Raw genomic sequence first — 5,845 nt, forward strand, 5'->3', positions numbered from 1 at the left:
GAACCATGCAGTGTATGCAGTTTAAGCCTAATTTTTTTTGTCGTATTTATGGAGGGATTAGGAGGTTTCTCCATCCGGCTGGTACTGCAAGGCTGCGGTTCAGAATCCCAGGGTACCAAAAGTATCCACCGGTACCAATTCTCCTGGCGGGCCCTGTTGCGGCAATTGCACGTAGTCCTTTGGGCAATATGGCTGAGAATAAACGTTTGTCTGGGCTGGGACAGATTCGTGTCTTTCTTAAGCAGTGAAATACTGCGGCTTTCTGGGTTGATGGCAAAGTACTTATGGAACTTCAAAGAGTGGTAGTCAACAGGTCTCATGACTGGTGAATGAAATCCACGCCAGTTCAAAGTAACTGTAGGACGAAACGCTGGCCTTGCGGAATCCTCACGTGTCACTAATCCAAGAATTGAATTAAGTCACTTTATGTGAATAACGACAATACTTTGACATGGAATAACAATTCGATTCCGCGTTCTGGAGCTTTCAAATAAAAGTACTTAGGAAATGTACTTCAAATACTGGAAATTAGATTATAACGAACGGATCCAACAGAAGGGGAAAAACTTATCAAGAAGACGAACAGAACAAATAAACGAAGAGAAGCATAAGAGAAAAAAAAACGGAAACGACAAAAGCAACACGGACAAAAGCGGACTGGAAAACAAAAAGCAGACAAAAGCGGAGGCGAAGAGAATGACCAGAGTTTTATATATTCTTATTCTTGGACGACTGACCGAAGGGGACTAACCGCGCATCACTTCCTCTAATGGCTTCCTGATTGAATATTCGGTAACTTCTAAAGGTTTGAGATCATAATTCACCGTTTAACAAATTCATTCAGACTTTATACATTGTTTACATAACATAACATAACCTAACCGAATCACTCGTGAAAAAGGTAACGTAATAAAATGATTAAAACATCCGTCTTGAAAATACCTTATGCTCTACCAGAGTCTTACCAACAAGACTGGCACTGTGGCTACCATCCAAACATTAGACTATTTTAGACATGATTTTTGTAACCAACATAATCTTGGACACAGAAACACCAAACGAACATCCACAGTTTGCGATGTTCTCCTGCATGGGTGATTAATCTGTTACTTAAGGAGAAGGATGAAATTTTACCCTAGCATTATTCAAGACTTAAATCAACTACCAATGTAAAGTGGTTCTGCTGGTAGAATGAACAGACCATTGTTATCACAAGAAAAAACATGCGTAAACCACACACACACGATAAGGGAATTAAAACACAGATTGGATTCCAGAAGGGCTTTCTCTCTGGAGGTGAGTCTGCCAAGATCAAAAAGAGATGGTGAACACATTCCGTCTATGTGGTCTCTTAATTTACAAGCAAAAAGCACTTTATATTATCCAAAGTGTTTGGGTGTTGTTCGTGTGGAGGAGTCATTGAAAGAAAAGAAGGGTCGGGGGTAAGATTGGCACTATAAGATCCAATCTGTGAAAGAAGAAGAAGGAACAGGGCACCTCAGAAGAGATTCCAGGCCCAAAGTCTCACCTCCCTCCTGAGTTCAAAGGTCAGAGAGAGGCCCTGCTGTGTTGGGGAAGAAATCAGGATTATATGATGAGCCTGATGTTAGGAAACCAATAAAGGTCTCCTGCAGAGGTGGAGACGATAGGACAATCTCCTACACTAGTTGTTGTTCTAATTTTCTTTCTTTAGCCCACTTACACTCCGAGATAATTGTTTTTGTGACCACCTCCCGAGGAGGTCTGAGTATGGTTGGCTTAAGAGGGGTCTGAGTTCTTGAGAGTGTTGCAATGCTGAGTCATGGCTCTGAGAATGTTTAGAAGGCTTAACGGGACCAAGTGTGAAAACACCCTAGGAGTTAAAGGAATAGTTCACCCAGAAAGAGCCACCCTACGCGAAGCAGAGGTTCTATTCATCAAGACCATCTTATAATTGTTGTAATTGTAATTCCTCTTATACACAAGAACATGTCAACTACAGGTGGAATGTCATTTTAATTATATTGAAGTGCACTAAAAGGTTAGTGTACTTTTTATTTGCAGTCAGTCACTCAAATGATTGTCTGGCCAGAGATGGAGGACATGGACGAGGATGATGAGGAGGAATGCTCTCTGGAGGACAAATGCAGAGTGGCAGGATACCTGCGGAGCTTCATTGAAAATGGTATTAACATTTATTGATTGTTTTTCTAAAATATACACAATGCAAAATATTACTTTTTCACAAAGTGGGCTTTAAACTTCACCCACGTTTCATCTTAGTGTCAATTGTGAAATGCTTATTGTAATGCATAACCATAAGAAATCCTGCCCTAACTTTTACGGTGTATTATTTTGAGAAACAGTTTTTAAATTAGCAAGGGGGGATTGTTGTTACCCAGAGAAAATTTGTGAACAAAGTAATTGACTAGCAGCAAATGACATGACATGACATGACATTGTGGAATTGGCACTTATAGGAGTAGTTAACAAACAAGACTAGTTTTAAACCTAGTATTTGGCTGACCGACACATATATGAACTTCAAAAGACTGGTTTATGCCTTGTTTGTGGGTGTAGGAAAGCAACATGTATATTTTAAACAAAAGTAATGTTACCTAATTTGTTTGTGTGGGATAAGATAAGTGGTTTAGCTGACATAGTCAGTCTTGAGGCTTCAAAATGGTAGTCCACAAACCAATAATAGATATTGCATTGAAGGCATCTAACATCATCATAGCTCTTGGATAATTAACCAATTTGTTTGTTATTGCCCTGTTTATTGTTTTGCAAATTGAACTTGAAATACAAGAGAGAATGGCGGTTTCATAATCCTACCAACAACTAATTTAACACTTTTCATTTATTTTTTCATAGCATCCAGTGAGAAGCTAAAGATGCTGGTACAATTCTGGACCGGATGGGAAGTCCTCCCCAAAGAACTGAACCTAGAAGTGGTCAGGAGTGACTTCCCAAAGGCCTCAACGTGTTTTGAGACACTCCGTCTCCCTTCACATTATATGGAATACATGTCTTTTGTTTCAGACATCAAGGCATGCCTTGCGTCCACAAATACAGGGTTTGGCCTTATTTAGGCCTTGTTGGGCTTTGGCAAAAATTTTCTTTTGAAAGCCAAAAATGTTTCAGAAGCTTCTTAAATTAATTAAACATTTGAAGATTCAGAACTGTTCGTTATTTGTTTTATAACAATAGGATTCTATTTCTTGGTCTAGTTCAATTAAGAGTACCAAAGAGTACCAGACAGTTTTGCCCATATCAGTCTAAAAATTGCTTCCCCAAATAAAAATAAAATAAAGTCAAAGAAAATAAAGTCAATGGCTGCCATTCATTTAAGCGTCATTGTGAAATATATATGTTAAGATACTTTCAGCATTAAAATGTGTTTTGATGACATTCCTTGCGAATATTATGCATTTTGTTTTCACAGTCTCTGTTCAGTAAATCTATATGTCTAGTTTATTCCAAAAATACCCACATCATTTTAGGATTACAACGTTTTGTAAATTGCCGTGGATTAGTTTTGTTGGTAACGTTTCCTAAACACGTTTCCACTCAACATTTAGTTTTCCTACAATAAGCTCAGCCAAGCATGGTAATATTAGTTCAACAAGCTTCTTGTTTTTATTTTTCTGTGAATATTCTGAGATGAGAAGTAGAAGAGCAGTAGTTTTGGTGACAGGCCGATGAGGTTACGGTACTAGGTTATTATTTCAAATTGTTGCAACTGTACATTTCAAATAAAACAGTTGATTTGATGTGTGGACAGTTGCTGTTGGGAGTGCTTCACATTTAGCCTGTGAGGAGAATTGTGAGGTGGCCTTTTCTAGATGTATATCTGTTTTCAATACATATTGGGATTGCCTCCATCAGATATAATGTAATTTCTTTGCTTAGCTAACTTTGTTCATTCTTTCTAGGTGGCTCAATTAACCTTAACCTATTGTGGTAAATTAAATCCTAAAATGAGCCATCTACAGTTTACTTAGGATGTTTCCTCTTATTAAAATCATATGAACGTATGATTATGTCATTATATAGTACTAACCTCTTCACATTCCCGCCTAATTATGTTGCCCCAATGTTTGTATGTGTTTAAGCTTCAGTGCAGGATGCAGCATCAGCTATGCACACACACACAAACAGGCCTATGTCATTAGAAGGGAACACAGACACATGCACACAGACACACAAATGCATGAAATCTGCAATTTTGTATGTACGTTTTTAATGTGGCTTTTAGAGTACCTCAATTTACATAACAGCAGTGTTGAGCGCATTAGATTTATTTGTGTTTGCACAGAATATACAAGTATGGCAGAACAAAGTGAGACAAAGCCAGTGTCCCATGACAGAATGTTTCTTACACTGCTCAGATGACAATTCAAAGCGTGTGGCACCTGCAGATATAGAGTCATGGGACACGTTACTGAGAGCAGCTAAAGTACGAGGCTACAGCCCCATCCTTGATCTTGACAAAGACCTCCCTGAAGGTAGCATACCATCATCTATCACAGGAAATGTCGATGCATCTTTACAATGAAGAAACTGGTTGACAGCATTGTTGCAAAAGAAAGCTCTTCAGAAAATAGTTTGCCAGAAGATTGAAGAAAACTTACTAGACAAGAACCACAGCCATCAAGGGTTTATGAAGCAGTGTATAAGTGTATATTTTGTGACAAAGTCAGCAAGTATTTGAAAGGTTAAAGAACTAAAGAAATTCTGACAAAATGTGCATAGTTAAGAGCAGATGACACCATCAGGAGAGCAGCCATCAGGAAAAAGGGATACAACTTTGTTAGCCACTGTCAGTCATGAGCTAGTGGCAGCTGAAGCTCATTACCACAGAACCTGCTACAGAGCATACACAAAGGACCTAAAAAAAGAAAAAGACACTGATGAAAGTAACATGGATGGAATAGAGAGGGGACATGAGTCTGCAGAAAAAATGGCACTCTCTAAAGTGTTTGAATATATTAGACAATCCTAACCTATACCTGGGGGAGAGAAAAATGAAACAAGGTATAGGAAAATAACAGATAAATTACCCTCTCCAAAAGCAGCGTTTAGACACAGGTTGATCAAGGTCAGTACATTATTTTTGGTTTGTCAGGGGACAACTGCATCGGTCTGTCTGTCCGTCTGTTCACCCACCTGTAAAGCCACCTCTCACTGGAGCTGAGCCTTTATTCTTGTCTTAGTTCAAGGATGCGCTCTACATATTAAACCACAGCAGTATAGACGTCTGCACCAAAACACAACGAAAGTGCAGTCGCATTAAAAAGTTCTCTCAATCCTTCCAGTTCGTTGAGGCTCAAGGGAGATGCCAGTTCAGGCACCTGTACTCCAATTTGATCCACTGAGATTTCGTCGTCTGGAGGATAGTGCTCCTGAAGTATTACAAAATTGTTATATACTTATACTCGGAATTGTCCCAATTTCCCACAGCTGGTTAGGGCTGAAGTTACCTTCTGTGCGGATAGAATTCCATATTATTCCAGCCATCTGTAAAGGTGTTGAGATTTTCCTGAATTTGGGGCAAAAAGACATACTGCACGCAGAAAAGGTGTCTGCAGTTTGATGGGTCAAGCAGGTCATCCTCCTCTAAGCTGTGGAGCAGATCATAATAGATGCTTGACACGGCATTCCAAACATTACGCCCGAGCTGATCATGCTCCTGTTATCTTTCAGGATTTGAAAATGGCATTTGAAAACATCGACTATTAAATACATATATATATATATATATATATGTATGTATATTAAACCTTTACAAGCATACACTGATAATTACCTTTGGTTGTGAACACTTTTCCCCGAGATGAAGCTTCCCCTGCCACAGCCACGA

This window comes from Morone saxatilis, unplaced genomic scaffold, assembly GCF_004916995.1.
Source record: "Morone saxatilis isolate NCDOM2014 unplaced genomic scaffold, NCSU_SB_2.0 Contig0, whole genome shotgun sequence".
Classification (NCBI taxonomy): Eukaryota; Metazoa; Chordata; class Actinopteri; family Moronidae; genus Morone; species Morone saxatilis.